This window comes from Cnephaeus nilssonii (assembly GCF_951640355.1).
Source record: "Cnephaeus nilssonii genome assembly, chromosome: 14".
Taxonomy (NCBI): domain Eukaryota; kingdom Metazoa; phylum Chordata; class Mammalia; order Chiroptera; family Vespertilionidae; genus Cnephaeus; species Cnephaeus nilssonii.
The window spans coordinates 74,725,878-74,747,237 of record NC_137085.1 but is presented as its reverse complement, the minus strand read 5'-3'; the positions used below and the strand labels follow the sequence as shown (position 1 = coordinate 74,747,237).

General features: G+C 45.7%; 1 pseudogene across 1 annotated transcript; it reads right to left on the bottom strand.

The window, feature by feature from the left end:
* Positions 1-2,964: 2,964 nt before the first annotated feature.
* On the bottom strand, positions 2,965-17,252 carry LOC307110527 (keratin, type I cytoskeletal 19-like; annotated as a pseudogene). The gene is made up of 3 exons: positions 17,162-17,252; positions 4,105-4,527; positions 2,965-3,722 (listed from the first exon to the last, which is right to left on the bottom strand). The product of its transcript is annotated as a keratin, type I cytoskeletal 19-like (transcript).
* Between the last annotated feature and the right edge of the window lie 4,108 nt (positions 17,253-21,360).

Sequence of the window (21,360 nt, the reverse complement as noted above, 5' to 3'; positions counted from 1 at the left end):
CGGCCAGCACCCTCTGTACCTTGCCCACCACTCCGTCTACGGGATCTGCCTGCACACCGGGTTGTTCTTGGCTGGGCGAAGAATGGATTACTCCAGAAATGCTTGCTTGGCAAAGACTGACTAACACGGGGAGAGTGACATTTGGATGGACTGCTCATGCACATTTGAAATCTGGAAACTAACTCTGAGACTAAATGCAGAGCCAGCTCCCAGTGTGTGGACATGGAAATCCCTGTCTTATCCATTCATTTTATTTTATTTTTTTAATCACTGCTGCTAGCTTTTGAAAACGAAAGGATCATATTCTGCCATATTTTAAAGCATAATCAAAGGAAAATTATTTGCAGCCAACAAAGAAAGAAATGACGCATTGAGTAGGGTCCTTTGAGAAGCAATTGAACGTGGTGGTCACCCCTGATTTATGTGGCCGCTGGGATTTCGGTGGGATGATGCACAAATGCCTCCTGTGATGGCCAAAGGTGCCCAGATCCCAGAGGCAGCCTGGGAGTGAGGTCCGCTGAGGGTGAGGTCGACTTCCAGTTGCTTTGAGGACTTGGTGGTGGTGGTGGTGGGGGGGTCCTTCTATTGAGAACAATGCAGTCTGAGCGGGGAGCGTTGAGGCTCATGCTTGCCTGTGGATTTCCTTCATGTCTCAGTGACAGATCCTGCTTTCTCACACCTGCCACAATGGCATTCTAGTCCCATGGACTCTTCTGAGCCTTATCCACCAAGAGGCTGTGTGTCTGTTCTTTCCCCTCGGACCTGAGAACTTTGTGATGCTGTAGGAGTGACCTCCGTGGTCGACGAGGCTGCGTTAGAAATGGTGACACAGCTGCTGCCTGGGCCTTGTGCCTTGGGACCTGAGCCACCGTGCTGTGGGGGGATGTGGGTCTGGCTTCGCGGAGCAGCTGTCCCGGATGCCAACGGGAGCTGAGGTGCACCGATCCCCAGAGCATAATTGAACTGTTTGAATTTTGCTCCCCTGCCCCCAACCAGGAGGGTTGTTGTGTTGCTGTCATAACGTTGCTTCTATTTAAGGATGTAACACACAAAAGTTGCTATCAGAAACAGTTGTATGGAACCCCAGTTACTTTTGCATTATCTCCGAGCACATTGTCTGTCATAGGGCTTCTTGAGCTTGAGAGAGCCATAGAATCACTTTGGAGGGTTTGTTTAAGGCTTCATGGGCTCCACTCCAGGATTTCAGATTCGGTAGGTGTGCGGTGAAGTTGCCTGTCTAAGGAGTTCCCAGGTGACCCTGGTGCTGTTGGTCAGGGGCTCTCACGTAAGATGTTTCAGACCTTAGATGAGTCAGGAACAGCTTTGCTGCCCTCTTAGGTCTGCTAGCTCTCTCCTTGTTAACAATAGGAACTATGCAAGGGTATTGCTTTTTTCTCATTGGCTGCCAGGAGCTAAATGTGTGGTTCCACTCTCTCATCTGTGAAGGCCTCTATGCGTGACCTCCAAATTCATGTCCACTTAGAGTCTCACACTGTGATCTCGTTTGGCAATAGGATCTTTGCAGGTGTAGTTAGTTAAGGATCTTAAGATGAAATCATCCAGGATTTAGGTTAGGCCCTAACCCAACGGCCAGTGTCCTTATAAGAAGAGGAGAGGACACAGAGACACACACACAAAGGGGAAGCCATGCCAAGAGGGAGGCCAAGGTTGGAGTGATGCAGGCACAGCCCCGGGAGGCCGGAGCTGCCGGGAGCTGCAAGACACAAGGAGGGGCCCTTTCCCGGTGCCTTTCGGGCAGGGGGCGGGGGGGGGGGCTCTTCTGATACTGAGTTTCTTCGGGCCTCCCAAACTCCGAGAGAACAGCTCTGTTGTTTCATGCCACTTGGTTTGTAAACTTTCTCTCTCTCTCTCTCTCTCTCTCTCTCTCTCTCTCTCTCTCTCTCTCTCTCTCTTATTTGTGAGTATACACACAGTTTCATTGTATGTTTTAGCAACCATTTCAGAATAAGTCAAAGCCAACATTCTGTTGCACTCATAAATATTTCTGTGTTTTTAAAGAATGATGACAATGTCAAAAGGGACCAACACCAATTTTGGAATGATTGAACATCAGAATAATAATAACAACAAGAATGGATTACAAGATATTGACATGGAGGAATGCCTACTAAGGAACGCTATGGGAAGAATAATGGAGTGAGGACATTATCAATGGCACTCAAACGAGGGGGTGAATGTTCGATGAGCTTCTAAATTACTAAGGACAGAGGGGTGGCTTTCCACACAGAAATCTGGTAGAAACCACCTTTGCGAGGGATCAAAGTTAACATCACTAGAATTGGGACAAACGAATACCACGTGCCTCCTGAGAAAGGCAAAATATCTCTATGATAGTATCCCTTCTAAAACCCAATTATGAGAAAACATCAGATAAACCCAAATTGAGGGGCACTCTACAAAATAATTGCAATTAAAAATAATTGTAGTTTAAAAATCACAAGGTCATGAAATGCTCATGTTGAGGAACTGCTCCAGATTAATGGGGACCAAAGGGACAGGAAACTGCATGCATTGTGTGCTCCTGGGTTTGAGCACAGACCAGGGGAAAAAAGGACCACATAAAGGACTTTATTGGGACAATCAATAATAAGCAAAATCTTTACTACTTAAAAAATGTTTTTCCTCCTTTGGGCCATAACATTTTTAAAATAAAAAAATATTTTTATTGATTTCAGAGAGGAAGGGAGAGGGAGAGAGAGATAGAAACATCAATGATGATAGAGAACCATTGATTGGCTGCCTCCTGCACACCCCGCACCGGGGATCAAGCCCAGCAACCTGGGGATGTGCCCTGACCGGGAATTGCACCGTGACCTTCTGGTTCATAGTTCGACACTCAACCACTGAGCCACTCTGGCCAGGCTGGGCCATAAACTTTTATTGACAGGTCAGAGGAAGAGCCAGGGAAAGGGTCCCCCGCCCCCCCCCCCCCCCCCGCCGCCCTTACCCAGGAGCCTCCATCCCTCTGCCAGAGCAGGAAGCCCAGGAGGCTGTGGGCAGGTTGTTGTAAAAGGCATCCTGGCCCTTGCGCAGGCTGGGTAGGTGGCAATCTCCTTCCTGCTCCAGACGATCTTGATGTCCATGAGCTGCTGCTACTCCAGGTTCTGCCGCTCAGTGTCAGCACCAACGTCACTGGGCTGGGCCTCGATTCTGCTGACCAGCGCCTGGGTCTGTGGCAGCTGGGCTCTGAAGCGAGCCTCGATGTCTGCCAGCCTGGCTTTCACACTGAGCAGAGATTGCAGCTTGGTCTCCAGGCCCTGGAGGGTGTGGCACAGGTTGGAGTCTTGCTAAGCTGCAGTTGCTCTGTGGGGCCAGTGACGTCCCGGTTCAGCTCCTCAGTCTGGCTGGTGACCCAGGCTTTAGCATCCTTCTGGTTCTTCTCAGCCATGACCTCATATTGGCTTCTCACATCACTTAGGATCTTGGCTAGGTCAATGCCACCTGGCCCCTCAGAGCACTGATGTCCTCTGTGTGGTTCTTCTTCAGGTCAGCCAGCTCTTCCCCAGGCCGCTGCCTGCATATCCAGACAGGCTCTGGCCAGGCTCAGCTGGTCCAGCACCTCCTGCAGGCTGCTCATGTTCACCTCCACGCTCATGCGTGGGGCCTGCTCCTTCTCGAACTTGGTTCGGAAGTCATGCGCAGCCAGACGGGCATTGCCCATCTGCAGTTCTGAACCACGTCCAGCATGGCCAGGGGTGAGCCTGAGGAGGGGCGGTGAGGGATTAAAGAAGACAGACAAGAGAACACAGTTGGGGCTAGGTGGACCACTTGTGCCTGGATGAGGAAACAGTAACACAGCCTGTAAGCTGAAGCTTTATTTTATAGTCAGGTCACACAAAGCAAAACAAGGGGAGTGGTCAACATGCTTACATGTTCTTGCGAGTTTCAAATCTATTTTGTTACTCAAGCCTTGTTTTGGCAGCACTTGTTGCACCTCTCACAGCCCATTAGCTACCTAGGAACAAGGGAGGGCTATAAGGTCAAGCTTAATTGTGCTGGAGGGCTCTGCCCTCCAAGCTGGGACTTGTATGTGGCTCTGCCACAGGTCAGTCCAAGGCTTAGCCCTATAGCCACTCCCTGCACAGGACAATCTTGGAGTTCTCCGTGATGGCCCCCAGAATCTTGTCCCATAGCTCCTCCAGGGTCTGGTAATAGTGGCTGGAGGTGTGGACAGGCGGACCCATCTTCTGGTGCTAGTCACGGAACTTCACCTCCAGGTCTCCGTTGGCCCTTCTCCAGGTAGGAGGCCAGACAGTCATTGAGGTTCTGCTTGGTCACCTTCTCTTGCCCACTAGAAGCCCGTGGGACTGGGCCAGGGAGCCCACGGAGCCACCGCCATAGTCCCCAGAGGACGAGAACACATGGCGGGTGGAGGACACTGACATGCCAGGGCCATGGAGCCTCTGTGGATGCTGGGTGCGTGGTAGGCACCTCCTGCTCCAAAGCACACCGTGACACCGCCCAGGCCCCCACAGGACGAGGAGGCTGAGGACTGGCAAGCAATAGCTGTAGGAAGACATAGTGAAAGAGTTGGCAGGATACTAATCGGAGGAGGAGCTGTGCTCTGCAGGAGAAGTTTTTATTTTATTATTATTATTATTTTAATTTAATAAATCTTTATTGTTCAGATTATTACAATTGTTCCTCTTTTTTCCCCCCATAGCTCCCCTCCACCCGGTTCCCACCCCACCCTCTGCCCTTACCTCCCCCCCACTGTCCCCATCCATAGGTGTACAATTTTTGTCCAGTCACTTCCCGCACCCCCCACACCCCTTTCCCCCCGAGAATTGTCAGTCCACTCCCTTTCTATGCCCCTGATTCTATTATATTCACCAGTTTATTCTATTCCTCAGATTTTTTATTCACTTGATTTTTAGATTCACTTGTTGATAGATATGTATTTGTTGTTCATAATTTTTATCTTTACCTTTTTCTTCTTCTTCCTCTTCTTAAAGAATACCCTTCAGCATTTCATATACTACTGGTTTGGTGGTGGTGAACTCCTTTAGCTTTTTCTTATCTGTGAAGCTCTTTATCTGACCTTCAGTCTAAATGATAGCTTTGCTGGGTAGAGTAATCTTGGTTGTAGGTTCTTACTATTCATCACTTTGAATATTTCTTGCCACTCCTTTCTGGCCTGCATAGTTTCTGTTGAGAAGTCAGCTGACAATCCTATGGGTGCTCCCTTGTAGGTAATTAACTGTTTTTCTCTTGCTGCTTTTAATATTCTCTATTTGTCTTTTGCCCTTGGCATTTTAATTATGATGTGTCCTGGTGTGGTCCTCTTTGGATTCCTTTATTTGGGGTTCTGTACGCTTCCTGGACTTGTAAGTCTATTTCTTTCACCAGGTGGGGGAAGTTTTCTGTCATTATTTCTTCAAATAGGTTCTCAATATCTTGCTCTCTCTCTTCTTCTGGCACCCCCATAATTTGGATCTTGGTACGCTTGAGGTTGTCCCAGAGGCTCCTTACACCATCTTCAAATTTTTGGATTATTTTTTCTTTTTGCTTTTCCGGTTGAGTGTTTTTTGCTTCTTTGTATTTCAAATCTTTGACTTGATTCTTGCGGTCCTCTAGTCTGCTGTTAGGTCTCTGTATAATATTTTTTATTTCAGTCAGTGTATTTTATTTTAAATATATTTTTATTGATTTCAGAGAGGAAGGAATAGAGAGAGATAGAAACATCAATGACGAGAGAGAATCACTGACTGGCTGCCTCCTGCACACCCCACACTGGAGATCGAGCACGCAACCCAGGCATGTGCCCTTGGCCGGAATCGAACCCGGGACCCTTCAATCCACAGACCGATGCTCTACTCACTGAGCCAAACCAGCCAGGGCTAAGTCAGTGTATTTTAATTTCTAGTTGGTCCTTTTTCATATCCTCAAGGGTCTTGCTAAATTTATCGGCCTTTTCTAGGAAATTCTTGAAAAACCTTATAACCGTGGTTTTGAACTCTATATCCAGTCATTTGCTTTCCTCCATTTCTTTCATTTGTGATCTGTTTCTTTGTCTCCACATTTTTGCTGCTTCCCTGAGTTGGTAGAGTATCTTTGTGTGGTAGGTGTCCTATAGGGCCCAGTGGCTCAGCCTCCCCAGTTACCTGAGGTGGACACTCTTGGTGCACCCCTTTGTGGGCTGTGTGCACAGCCTTGTTGTAGTTAAGTCTTGATTGTTGTTGGTATCACTGGGAGGAATTGACCTCCAGGCCAATTGGCTGTGAGGATCAGCTGTGTCTATGCTGGGAGAACTTCTGTGCTGGAGACACCCTTATGGGAGAAGACTTGCAAAAGCCTCTGTGCTCAGCTTGGATGGGGCGGAGTCTCAGGGTGGAGCAGACAGCCTTGGCTTCCCGTCAGCCATGCCCTATGAGGCCCCTGGGTCTCAGTGTCCCTTGGAAGAAGGCCGCCCTCAAGTTTCACCCGCTGCCAGACAGTCCAATTTCTCCCTGAATGAGTCTGGTTTCCCAGAAACTCGCCCAGAACTGGAGTTCAGCGCAGTTGGGAGCTTCCGTCTCCCTCCCGCTTTAGAGAGCCAGCCGCGCATTCAGCTGCCCGTGCACTCAGCAGTCAATCCTCTGCGCGCGCACGCGCCTCCGGACCTCTGCCTTCTGCAGCTCCCCTGAGTCTCAATGTGCTTTCTCTTTTCCTGACAGTCCAGATTCCCCCCGAATGAGTTTGGGTTCCCAGAGTCTCGCCCGGGACTGGAGTTCAGCGCAGTCTGGAGCTTCCATCTCCCTGCCGCTTTAGAAAGCCAGCCGTGCACTTAGCCGCCCGTGTAGTCAGCCACCCTTCCTTTCCGCACGCACGCGTCTCCGTACCTCAGCCTGTTGCAGCTTCTCTGAGTTTCAGTGTGCTTTCCTCTTTCCTTCTAGTTGTAGAATTTCCACTTATCCAGCTTTCCTGTGGTTCTGGATGGTGTTCGTTTTGTCTTTTAGTTGTAGTTTTGATATTGTTGTGTGAAGCAGCAGTTTAGGTGTTTACCTATGCTGCCATCTTGGTTTCTCCTGCAGGAGAAATTTTTAAATGTTTAATTATGAGATACATTTTTTATCTATTAAGGTGTTTATTGCTTTGTGTATATATGCACACCTATATATTAAATAAATATTTACTGTTGAAAGTATTACATATTTTCTTCTTTCTCCCCCATTGATCCCTTCTGGTGACCCCCGCCCTCCCACCCATCACCGCCCCAGGCCTTCAGCATCTTATTGTCTGTGTCAATGGATTATCCATACAACTTCTTTGGTGGATTACTTCCCACTCACCCACCCTCCCTCGCCTTCCCTCTGAGATTCTGCAGTCTGTTCTATGCTTCTATGTCTCTGGATCTATTTTGTTAATCAATTAATTTTGTTAATTAGATTCCACATATGAGTGAGATCATGTGATACTTGTCTTTCTCTGACTGGCTTATTTCTCTTAGCATAATACTCTCCAGGTCCCTCCATGCTGTCTCAAAGAATAAGAGTTCTTCCTTCCTTCCTTCCTTCCTTCCTTCCTTCCTTCCTTCCTTCCTTCCTTCCTTCCTTCCTTCCTTTCTTCCTTCCTTTCTTTTTTTACTGCTGCATAGTATTCCATGGTGCAAATGTACTGCAGCTTTTTATCCACTCATCTGCTGATGAGTACTTGGGCTATTTCCAAGTCTTACCTAGTGTAAATTGTGTTGCTATGAACATAGGGGGTATATACATACTTTCTGATTGGTATTTCAGGTTTCTTAGGATATAGTCCTAGAAGTGGAATCACTGGGTCAAACATCAGTTCCATTTTTAATTTTTTGAGGGAACTCCATACTATTTCCCACAGTGGCTGCAACAGTTTGCATTCCCACCAGCAGTGCACTAGGGTTCCCTTTTCTCCACATCCTCACCAGCACTTGTCATTTGTTGACTTGTTGATAATAGCCGTTCTGACAGGTGTGAGGTGATATATCATTTTTGTTTTAATCTGCATTTCTCTGATGATCAATGACTTTGAGCATTTTTTTCATGTGTCTCTTGGCCATCTGTATGTCCACTTTGGAGAAGTGTCTATTTAGGTCCTTTGCCCATTTTTTAATTGGATTGCTTGCCTTCCTTTTGTTAAGTTGTATGAGTTCCTTATATATTTTGGATATTAACCCATTATCAGATATATCGTTGGCAAATATGTTCTTCCATGCAGTGGGCTCTCTTTTCATTTTGTTGATGGTTTCTTTTGCTAGGCAGAAGCTTTTTACTTTGATGTAGTCCCATTTGTTTATTTTTGCTCTAAGAGATGTACCTATAAACATTGCTATGCGAGATATCTGAGATTTTGCTTCCTATGATTTCTTCCAGGATTTTTATGGTTTCACATCTTTACAGTTAAGTCTTTTATCCATTTTGAGTTTATTTTTGTGTATGGTGTAAGTTGGTGGTCTAGTTTCATTCTTTGCATGTATCTGTCCAATTTTCCCAGCACCATTTATTGAAGAGACTGTCTTGACTCCATTGTATGCTCTTGCCTCCTTTGTCAAATATTAAATGAGCATAATGGCTTGGGTCAATTTCTGGGTTCTCTGTTCTGTTCTATTGATCTATATGCCTGTTCTTGTACCAGTACCAGGCTGTTTTGAGTACAGTGGCTTTGTAATTATAACTTGACATCTGGTATTGTGATCCCTCCAAGTTTGTTCTTCTTTCTCAGGATTGCTGCAGCTATTCGGGGTCTTTTTGGTTCCATATAAATTTTTGGAGTGTTTGTTGTAGATCTGTGAAATATGCCATTGGTATTTTAATAGGGATTACATTGAATCTGTATATTGCTTTGGGTAGTATGGACATTTTAATGATGTTAATTCTGTCAACTCATGAACATGGTATAATTTTCCACTTGTTTATATCTTCCTTTATCTCATTTTCTATGTCCTGTAGTTTTCTGAGTACAAGTATTTTACCTCCTTGGTTAATTTTATTCCTAAGTATCTTAATTTCGTTGTTGTTATGGTAAATGGGATTGTTTGTTTAGATTATCTTTTTTATAGTTCATTATTGGTGTATAAAAATGCCATTGATTTCTGGGTGTTAATTTGTATCCTGCTACATGCCGAATGCATTTATTAAATCTAGTAGTTTTTTGGTGGAGTCTTTAGGGACATCTGCGAATAATGAGAGCTTACTTCCTCCTTTCCAATTTGGATGCCTTTTATTTCTTTTTCTTCTTCTTTTTCAAATCCTCACCTGAGGATATTTTTCCATTGACTTTAGAGAGAGTGAAAGAGAGAGGGAAAGACAGAGAGAAATATTGATGTGAGAGAAACACATTGATTGGTTGCCTTCTACATGAGCCCAGATCCCAGGCCAAGGAGGAGCTTGCAACCCAGGTACATGCCTTTGACTGGAATTGAACCAGGGACTCTTTGGTCCACAGGACAATGCTCTATCCACTGAGCCAAAACGGCTAGGGCTTATTTCTTCTTCTTGTCTGATCACTGTGGCTACGATGTCCAGTACTATCCTATCTAATAAAGAGGGAATATGCTAATTGACCCTCATGCCATTGCAAAGATGGTGGCACCTATATCCAATAAGGAGGGAGTATGCTAATTGACTGCCACACCCTCAAAGATGGCAGCACCCACAGCTACAAGATGGTCTGCTCAGTCCCACTGGGGCATCTGCCTCTGGAGTCCCCCAGTCCCCTCAGCCCCCCAGCCACTCAGGGCCAGCCCGAGGCACAGGCAAGCCTTGGATGGTGGCTGCCCAGCCGCCCAAGACCGACCGAGGCTCAGGTAACCAGGGCCGGCCGAGGCTCACGCTGCCGGCAGTGGCAGCAGCAGAGGTGTGATGAGGTGTCACCTTTCCCTGATTGCTGGGTTGCCTTTGGCCCCTGAGGGCTCCCAGACTGTGAGGGGGGCAGGCTGGGCTGAGGGACCCCCACCTCCAGTGCATGAATTTTCATGCACCGGGCCTCTAGTATTGAATAAGAGTGGTGAAAGCAGACATCCCTGTCTTGTTCCTGTTCTTAGGGGAAATGGTTTTAGTTTTTGTCCATTGAGTATGATGTTCACTGTAGGTTTGTCATATATGGCTTTTTACTATGTTGTGATATGATCCCTCTAATCCCACTTTGTTGAGAATTTTTATCAAATATGGTTGTTGGATTTTGTCAAATGCTTTTTTTGGTGTCTATTGATATGATGATGTGATTTTTGTCTTTCAATTTGTTTTTGTAATGTGTCACATTTATTGATTTGCAAATATTGCATTTCTGGAATAAATCCCACTTGGTCATGGTGTATGATCTTTTTAATATATTGCTGGACCCAATTTGCTAATATTTTGTTGAGGATTTTAGCATTAACTGCTTTTCTCACTAAAATCACTGGAGCCAATTGTTAACCTCTCCAAAGACACATTTGGGTAACTTCTATATCACATTTCCATCTACAAACTCCTAAACATGTGAACTTGGATTTGGTTTTTCAAATGTCTAAGCGGTGGCTCCTTGTTGTTGTTGTTGTTTTTGTGTGTGTGTGTGTGTGTGTGTTTTTTTTAAGCTGAGAAATTATGAAGTTAGTGCTCTCTGGGAGGGGTGTGGATCCTAGAAGCTCTATTCTGCCTCAGTGTCCAGGGGATGCAAGAGCAGGCAGGCCTGGGCTCTGGGTGCCACCCACCAAGCCTGGAAGAGCAGGTGTCATGTGAAGCTTGTCTGTGTCCCCAGCCTCAGGCCTCACCTGCCCCCTTACTTGCTGGCAGCTTCAAATCGTCTCCCCAGCAATGCTCAGTGGTCATTTGCATTGTAATTTACAGAATTCCAGAAAGGTACCTCATGGAAATGAAATTGGTTTCCCCAACAGAAAATGTTCATATTAAAATGACATTTAGAGAGACTCCTGTCCCTGTGAGCAATGGCATTTCCCCAGCTTTCATTCCTAACTGAAGAGGAAAGCTGGTTTTCTCAGGCTGAGAAATAACGTGGTGACAGTTCAAGGAATGTTTGACCTGATGGTCTGATTGTAACAATGAAAAACTAGATAAAGAAGCAAGCATGAAGGATGTTAAGGACTTGGAGGTGCTTCCAATTAAGAGACTGAACTTTTTTGACAAGTATCCCAAACACCTAACAATACCAGATTTTTGGCTTTAGATTTATTTTTCCGTTTAGTTCTCATCAGTTGTCATTTGTTGTGTTTTTATGGCCCCAGGAGGAAGGATCTTTGTGCACAGGGTCTGTGGCTGCACCAGCAGTGGAGGGACCACCAGACAGAGTTGTACTTAAAGCCATTCCGAGCAGGTGTTGACCTAATGGGACACCTTCTGCTCTATTCTTAAGGACCATTGGCGCACCTTTACTTCAGTCCCATTAGCATAGGTCCCGAGAAGCCCTGCACCAGTGAGCCAGTTCGGCTGTTTTTATGCTCCTGTTTCCCAAAGTCAGTTTACCAGGATCTCACCCTTAAAGGGAACACATTTGAACATGTTAGAGGACGCTCATTTTTTCCCCCCATTTTTTATTAAGGTATTATATGTGTACATATTTTACCATTGGCCCCGCCCCCCCCACTCCACTCCCATACATGCCCTCACCCCCCAGTGTTTTGCATCCATTGGTTATGCTTATATGCATGCATACAAGTCCTTTGGTTGATCTCTTATCTCCCTCACCTTTCCCTAACCGTCCCACTGTAATTTGACAGTCTGTTTGATGCTTTACTGCTTCTGTATCTATCCTTTTGTTCATCAGTCTATAATGTTCTTTATTATCCATAAATGAGTGAGATCATGTGATATTTTTCTTTCATTGACTGACTTATTTCACTTAGCATAATGTTTTCCAGTTCTATCCAGGTTGCTGCAAATGGTAAGAATTCCTTCTTTTTTATGGCAGCATAGTATTCCATTGTGTAGATGTACCATAGTTTTCTGATCCAGTCATCTGTTGACGGGAACCTAGGCTGTTTCAAAATCTTAGCTATTGTAAATTGTGCTGCTATGAACATAGGGGTGCATATATCCTTTCTGATTGGTGTTTCTGGTTTCTTGGGATATATTCCTAGGAGTGGGATTACTGGGTCAAATGGGAGTTCCATTTTTAGTTTTTTGAGGAAACTCCATACTGTTCTCCACAGTGGCTGCACCAGTCTGCATTCCCACCAGCAGTGCACGAGGGTTCCTTTTTCTCCGCATCCTCGAGGACGCTCATTTTTAATAAGTTAACAAATATAAGGTACAATTTACATAAATAAGATGTATCGTTTTTAAGGGTGCCCCTTCGATTCATTTCCACAAAGGCACACAGTTGTGAAACCAACGTCCCCATTAAGACAGACAACAACGCCATCACCACGGAGGTCTCCATCTCCATCACCCTCCCCGGCTGGGCCTAGCTTTATCCTCTGACCTCCAGGACTGTGGGTGGGTGGTTTGTCCTGTCCTAGAACTTGGTCTCAGTAGAGCCACACAGCACATGGTCCTGTGTGTCTGGCTTCTTTCATGCTACATGACATATTTGAGATCTACGCACATCTTGAATCAGCAGTTGATCATTTTTATTGCTGAATAGTAGTATTTCATTATATGAATAGGCCGTCCTTGGCTTAACTATTTTCCTGTTGGTGGACATTTGGGTTGGTGCCTGACCCTGGTGCTTTTCAGGTCATAGTTTGGAAAATGCTGATGTAGAGGAATGTCACAGGATCACACACACACACACACACACACACACACTCAGAAACCGAGACAGCTAACAGGCTCCCAGGGGAAGTGGACAAGAAGGATGCTTTTTCAGCATTTCTCCATGCTCATGTATGTACAAGAGTGGTCTGCAGAAATTTTTGTAGTGCTCAGTAAACTAGAGAGATTTTATGCAGAAGAGAAGATATTATTTTTCTTTTTCTTTTTATTGATTTCAGAGAGGAAAAGAGAGGGAGAAAGATAGAAATATCAACGATGAGAGAGAATCCTTGATTGGCTGCCTCCTGCATGCCCCCTACTGGGGATTGAGCCTGAAAATGTGGGCATGTGCCCTTGACAGGAATTGAACCTGGGACCCTTCAGTCCACAGGCTGACGCTCTATCCACTGAGCCAAACCAGCTGGGGCAAGAAGAGATATTCTTAAGGCAAAGTCTCAAAGGTGTATAGTTATCCATCCAATTGGTTTGGTCATTTTCCCTGAAAAAGAATTAAAAATTTGTTTTCATATAGCCTTTTAAAAATACATAGATGGTTTATATAAAAACATATGCTGAACAGGATAGTCAATTTAAAAATATAAAATCAAATCAAGCAAAAGGAGAATGCCCATATGCCAACAGTAAAGGCCAAAATAATTACTGAGTTTAAAGTTTGTCTGGGTCCCTGTGCTGAGAATCCACACCAAAGCCATAAGCCATGCTATTCTTGTTGCCACATGACAAAAACATGTAATGTCCCTCAGAGGAGGCAAAGTTGTTGCCATAATTAAATTCTAAAACTGATGCAAAGAGACAACCAGCCAGTTCAACAAATACGTGTGAAAAACTCCAGTGGGCCTCAGAGCGACGGGTCTGCTTTCTGTGACCAGTGCATGCCCTGCCCGTCTTACCCGGAGCCCGTGTGCCCTGATGGGGACGTTGGACTCCAGGCTCAGAGGTTGTTAACGGAAGATCTTAGTGGGCACTTGGGCCACTGTACATGGGAGCATATGTGGGACTGTTAAAATTTCACAGTGGCAACCTTGTTCTTACACGATCCAGAAGAAACTGGATTTTAAGATGGTACACAAAGGTTAAGAATGAGTGTGTTATAAGACTTCAAAGCTGTGTGGATTTAAAAAAAAACATATATATTTTTATTGGTTTCAGAGAGGAAGGGAGAGAGAGAGAGATAGAATCATCAATGATGAGAGAGAATCATTGATTGGCTGTCTCCTGCAGCCAAGGTCCACTTTGGGGGATGGATCAAGCCTGCAACCCGGGCATGTGCCCTGACCGGGAATCAAACCTTGGCCTCCTGGTTCATAGGTCGATGTTCAACCACTGAGCCACGCTGGCTGGTCCAAAACTGTGTGGATTTTTAATTCTTAAGTTTCATTGCAAATTTTAACTAGGACTGTTTCCTTTCCTGGGGACCATACCGTTTTTACACCTGCATGGGCAACCAAGGTTCTGAGGTAAGAGGAGACAAGAAGTGACTTTCTTGCAAAAATTGACCTACAGACAGAGCTTGGAGCAGCAGCATGAGGCCATTCCACTCCTTATCCCTCCCACCCAACAATTAGAAAGAAAAAAAAGTTTTTTCATGTGAAGTATTCAGAAAACAAGAATAAAGAAAAATGTAAATTTAACTTTTAATTTCCAGTTATTTTTCACTTCAGACAAGTGGAAACATCATTGAAAATGTCTTCCATCGACAGCGGGAAGAGTCAGGGTCTGAGACAACTGGAGGCGGTGGTGGTGGCTGGAACAACTTCACGCAAGGAAAGCTATTTTGCGTCTGCCCTTTCTGCTAGAAACGACCACTGTGCTCTGTAACCGGGCCAGACTGTTTTCCTATCTCCCTTTTAACTAGAGAGTAAAATCCTTTATTGATTTCAAAGAGGAAGGGAGGAGATAGAGATAGAAACATCAATGATGAGAGAGAATCATTGATTGGCTGCCTTCTGCACACCCCCCACCGGGGATCAAGCCCACAACCTGGGCATGTGCCCTTGACTGGAGTCAAACCTGGGACTCTTCAGTTGGCAGGCTGACGCTCTATCCACTGAGCCAAACCCGCTAGGGCTGGAAACAACATTCTTTTTGAAACAGATCAATGCTATTGACATTTAGGATACCCTGTTGATGATCTTGGCTCTGTAAAGTGATTCGCCACCATCTCTGGGGTACCCATGTGGTTGTAGGCAGTGCCTTTAAGAATGCAACACCAGACAGGCATACTATGAAGAAATTAAGTGGAAACTAGTAGTAATGTCAATGTACTATTTCTACCTAACATTCGAGTTGATCTATAAACACTGTCAAAGGTTTCAGTTTTTAAAATTTACCTATTTCTAGGTATTTATTTCAACATTTATGAATTTACAACATTGACAAGGGTTTGTGGTTTTTAAATCTCAAAAGGTTCATATTGTTAATGAATACATGGTAATAAGCACATCCACATTGTACAGAACATGGTAATTAACATGTAACGATGGTATGATCTCCTATTGTTTTTTCTCCCCTTTATTGGAAAACCTTAGTTTTAACTATTTTTTCCAAAAATAAATTATACATTCACTTTTGATGGTATATATTTTTTCATTGCAGCATTTTTTTGTTAATCCTCACCTGAAGATATTTTTTCCATTAATTTTTAGAGAGAATGGGAGGGAGGGGGGAGGAGGAGAGAGAGAGAGAAAGACAGACAGAGAGAGCGAGAGCGAGAGAGAGAGAGAGAGAGAGAGAGAGAGAGAAAGAGAGAGAGAGAGAGAGAGAGAGAGAAACATTGATGTGAGAGAGACACACTGATTGGTTGCCTCCCACACACACCCAACTGGGGCCGGGGATCGAACCTGCATCTGAGGTAATGTGCCCTTGACTGGGAATTGAACCCAGGACCCTTTGGTGTGTGGGTTGATGCTCTAACCACTGAGCAACACTGGCCAGGGCTCATTGCAGTATTTTTAAGAAGTGGTTTTTAAGACTCCTAAGAAACTATAATATTAACCTTTTTGAGTATTTTTGAATGAATGCAATTAAAAATTCTAGATTTAAATTTTCATAATTTTTTTTTTATATACCAGTCTGAGCATTACTTTGAAATAATATACATATAGGAAAAGAAGAATAAGAAGAATACTACATCTTTATGTATAAGGGCATATGAAGCTCATCCTAACACATACTAAAAAAATTAACTCCTGGGTTGTAATAAATACATGTAGATCATTTTGAGACAAAAAAGAAAAAGGAAAATAAAAAAATGTCTCCCATCTGCAGATTCAAAGGGTTTTATTTATTTCTTCTTCTTTTCCTCCTGAGGATCCTGAGGCACTTTACATGGATTGTGAAGCTTCATAAATAACACCCCTTACACGTAGCACATACATTGTACCCTAAGTGACCGGAACACACTGCAGGACAGAACTTAATTCATCAAGACAGGCTGGTCACCAGCTACCTGATGGAAAAGATACTGACTGAACAAGGGACTATGATGGTTACATCTCATAAAATGGCTGGTTTTTAAATTACATTTAGTAAGTTATCAGCAAATATGGTAAATGCCCTTATGTTCTGTCTTAATTAAAATGCTACTTTTAGTAAAGTGTGTCAGAAACCTGGGCACAGTGACAGAAACCTCACTCTCAGAGGGAGTGCATTAGCTCAAGCCGCTGACAAGGCGCTGGTTCGCCGGTAGGTGGCGCCCGCGATTCGGACTCTGGGTCTGGAGAGCCTTCCTCCTGGGGCTGGTCCCTCCCTGCTCTTGCTGTCAGAAGGCAGCTCCTCTCAGGTTCGCCCCGCGATTCGGACTCTGGGTCTGGAGAGCCTTCCTCCTGGGGCTGGTCCCTCCCTGCTCTTGCTGTCAGAAGGCAGCTCCTCTCAGGTTCCAGAGAGAGGAGAGCATCCTCAGGGCTCCTGCGCGGCTGGCACGTGCCCTCCTAGACCTCCCCGGTGGCCAGGGCAGGGGTTGTGCGTGGGGCTTCCGCACAGCCTGGGCCTGGGCCTGGGCTAGGAGCCGGGTCAATGCCACATGGGCCCATGCCCAAGAGCAGAGGGTGGTCATCTCCTCCCGGAAGGAGGAGGAAGGCTTCTGAGCAGGCACAAAACGTTCTTCTGAAAACAGCCCAGAAACCACGAGGTCTTCTCAAGCTCAGACGTGCCTGACGGAGCCTTGCAGGCCTGTCAGCTGGTCCTGTCTCTCGGGATGATCGCCATGACCGAGCTTTTACTTTCCTTTCTCATTTGTATTATCTATTCAATCAATTTTATTTATTTTTAAATTTTGACTTCATTTTGATAAGCACACTTAACGTGAGAACTTAACCAATGTTAACACATTGCGGACCAGTAGTTTTACTGCTAGCTTTATCCAGTGGCCAGATAAGCTTCTATTGAACGAGCACAAAAACGTTTTACATAAATGATAAAGGCACGCTTTAAAATGAAATACCCATTGCATTTTGAAGTTATTTATTACATGTTCTTACAAGCAAATATCTTTTCAGAGTTCTCATGATTGGCCACAAGCCTTGGAACAGAAAACACGAGAATTCTCGTGATCTGTCCGTACAGTGCCATTGTCTACAGGCACAGTCTAGTACTTATTCCTCCTGCCTAACTGACACGTCATATCCACTGGACAGCATGCCTTCCCTCCCCCCTTCCCCCCGCCCCCAGCCCTGGGCACTCACCACTGGACTTTCTGCTTCTATGAAGGTGACTGCTCTCAGGCCCTCATGTAGTGGATCACGCGGTGTTTGTCATTCTGCGAGCGGCTGGCTCCCCCGTGCCGCAGCACCTGCAGGCTTTCCTTCTCTGTCCCATGTCCCACTGCGTGTCTGCGCCTCATGGCGTCATCCTCATGGGTCAGGGGACAGAGGTGGTCTCCACAGGGCGGTCTTGTGGCCGAGTTGTCCTCTCTCTCTTCTCTGCAGCTGGAGCAGTTGTGGTCCGCACAGCTGCTACCTCTTCTCTGCATCCCGTGCAGCAGCATTCCGTGAGTGTTGGATGTTTGTGGATCTCAGCATTGCTGAGCCCCCATCCCTTTGGAAAATGTTTCTAGAATCCGGAGTCTCCGAGGTGCAGCTGAATGGGGCATCCGGACTCCTGTTTGGAAACCCGATGGTTTTGCTGCTTGAGAGAAATGGGATGTAAATACTTCCTCTCACCCCCGGGAAGATAAGAAAATAAAGCCTTGGCCATCATCCGGGAAGGGGGGCTGGATTTAATAGGTCGTAAAAAGGTCTTTCCTGATTAGGGAGAATCAGAAGGTGTGTGTGTGTGGGGGGGGGGGGGGGGTAGGGGGTGAGGGGGGGATCCCTGGGGGAAACAGGCAGAGGGAAAGGAGCACTTTCCTGAAACGGAGGAGGGATGGGCTTCGCACAGTGGTGTCACGGTCCCAGGCCTGTGCACCCTATGCCCCACCCCATCATCCCACGTGGTGCCCCACTCGGCAAATGTCCCAGGACACCCACCAGCCCAAGAATAAAAGTGGAGAGAAGAAAATGGCGGCCCAACAGGCAGACCTGTCAGGCACCTCGTCCCAGGGCCAGATTGCAGATGCACCTACATTGGAGAACATCCCCCTGGAATTAACAGCTGAGGCTCAGCTTTGGAGGAGACTTAGCCAGGAGGGCAGGGAGCGCGGGGAGACCGCAGGAAGGGCGAGGTTGTGAGAGGAGCTGACCGGCTCCAAGAGGCCGCAGGCCGAGACAGGAGGGAGCGGGGCTCCACAGGCAGAGGCCCGGGACCCTGGGGGCCGCACCCCGAGCACCCGAGCCCAGACCCGGGGCCCACACATCGGCCATTTCCCCGGGGGAGGAGCCGATCCCAGCAGCCACAGGGCAGGTAGAACCCCCGCGGCGGGGACACAGCCGCCCACCGGAGCCCTGCCCGCACACCTGCTGTGGAGCTTTCCGGAGGAAACAAGCGGAGGCCAAGCTCGAGGGTTTGAACTGCCTCAGGAGCCCTCGTGCCTGGATCGGGGCGGGCCGTCCGCCCCTCCATCCCGGGGAACCAGACCGGTGATTGCCCCATGGGAGGACCGATACGAACTGCAGGTCTCCAGCGGCCCCGCCGGGCTCACAGGAGGAGCCCTGTCCAGCCGAGGGCAGAGGAATGCTGTTGGCCGCACGGAGGAGCCGCTCCGGGACAGGACACACGCCTACCGCCTTCCCTGAAAGCGGAGCAGCACCTCCCCGTCTAAAGCCCCGTCAGAAACAGACGGACAGCTGCCTGACGGCCACAAACAGACAGCCCGGTGAGAAGACTGACAGCTGCCTGACGCCACGGCGGGCGGGGGCAGAACAAGGGGAACCAGAGGAAATCTGCTGACCAAGCCCTGGGCCCGGGGGCTGGCTAACTGGCTCCAGAGGGCAGATGGCCCTCCCGCTGGCCACCAAGGCCGTGGAGACAGACGGCCACGGCGTCCGGGTCGCTTGGAGCTTCAGGCAGGTTGCTGAGAGCCGAAGGACAGGGTGAGCACCGAGCTCCTCGCAGGAGGCCAGAACCGGCAGCCAGAGCAGAGGAGTGGGGTCCAGAAGCTCCCAGGGCACGGAACTCCACCGGAACAAGCGCCCCTTCACTTTACTTTCTCCCTTTTTGCTTTTCACTTTTCCCTCCCCCTTTCCTTCTCTTTTCTATGTTTTCTCTTTCCTTTCTTTTTATCCCTTTTAAAATTTATCTTTTTTATCTCTCTGCTTTATTGATTTGTTATTGTTCTAGTCTCTGTTGTTTCAGTCATATATCTAATTTTCCTCTTCCCTTTTCTTACTCAAATTTTTTTCTTGTTTCTTTTTTTCACTACTCATCCCCCCCCCCCCCCCATTTTCTTTTCTCCTGCTTTTTCATCTTTTTTCTTTTTCTTATTTTAGGTCTATCTGCTTTCTCCTCTATTTTCCTTTTCAACCCCCCCCCCTCCCATCTTTTCATTTCTTTTCTTCCTTCTTTATTTTAAACTGTTTTCCTTCCCCTCTTCCTCTAATTCTTTATTCTCTTTTTCTTTATTTCTACTCTGTATCTATATATTTTGTCCCCCCTTTTCTTATTGTATTTTGTTTGTGTGTTTTTTATTTGTTGTATTTTGCTTTCTCCTCGTATTTTTTCTTTCTTTTTTTCCCTATCATTCTTACTCTCTTTCCTCTTTCCTAATTCTCTCTTCTCTGGTGTTGCTTTTGTTGGGGCTCTAGAGGTCTTGAGTACGTTTTGGTTTTGTTTCTTCCATTTTATGTTTTATTGTGTTGTATTTTGTTATGTTTGGTCAGCACTTCCACAACAGCTTGCACAACATGGTCAGGGGTGAGCCACATAGTCAGCCAGTCTGAGAGGAGACTCCATCCACAAACGAGACAATAACATTCAAGATACAACTACAACAGGAGAAACCAAATAACTCAAGTCAGGGGCTTTCCTAGAGCACCCAGCTCAGGAGATCTAAGAGATTGCACCACTGGGTCCCACAAAACACCTACTACATAAGACCACCCCACAAAATCTGGGAGGTATAGTAGTCTGATCTAATATATAGAAACAAAAACAAAGGAACAGCAAAAATGGAGGGACAAAGAAACAACCCCCAAATTAAAGAAATGAGGAATCAACAGAAAATAACCTAAATGAAATGGAGGTAAACAATTTGTCAGATAAAGAATTCAGAACAATGGTAATAAGGGTGCTCAAACAATCAGTGAGAACTACAAGCAACTTAATGAGAATTATAAGGGTCTTAATCAGAGCTACACCAACATGCAAAGAGAGCTTGAAACAATAAATAAGAATCAATTGGAAGTGAGGAGTGACATAGCTGAAATAAATAACACCCAGGAAGAATTCAACAGTAGATTAGAATAAACTGAGGGCCAAATCAGCTAAAGGAGACAAGATGGAAAAAAACACCCATTCAGAGCAGCAAATGGAAAAACAAAATTAAAAAGCAGGAGGAGAGTCTAAGGGAGCTTTGGGACAACATGAAATGTAACAACATCCTCATTATAGGGGTACCAAAATGAGCAGAACCTGAGAAAGAATGGAGAACCTATTTGAAGAAATAATGGCAGAAAATGCCCCTAACCTGGTGAAGGAAAAAGTCACTCAAGTTAAGGAAACACACAGAATCCGAATCAAGATGAACCCCAAAAGACCAACAACTAAGCACATATTAATTAAAATGGCAAACATTAAAGGTAAAGAAAGACTCTTAAAGGCTCCAAGAGAGAAACAGAAAGTTACCTACAAGGGACTACCATTAGACTATCAGATGATTTATCAAAAGAAACACTTCAGGCCAGAAGGGAATGGCACAAAGTATATAAGATAATGAAAACTAAGAGACTGAGCCCAAGACTACTTTACCCAACAAGGCTATCATTCAAAATTGAAGGTGAAATAAAGAGCTTTGCAGACCAAAAAAAAAAGCTAAAAGAATTTATTACCACCAAATCAGCACTGCAAAAAATGCTAAAGGGACTGTTGTATGAAGAAGAAATAGAGAGAAAGAGAAGAACACAGGCATAAAGAATAATAATGACACTAAATCATTACTTATCAATAATAAACTTCAATGTAAATGGCTTAAATGCTCCAATCAAAAGACATAGTGCAGCTGAATGGATAAGAAAACATGATTCATATATCTGCTGTCTATAAGGGACCCACCACAGAACAAAGGACTCACACGGAAAGAAAGTAA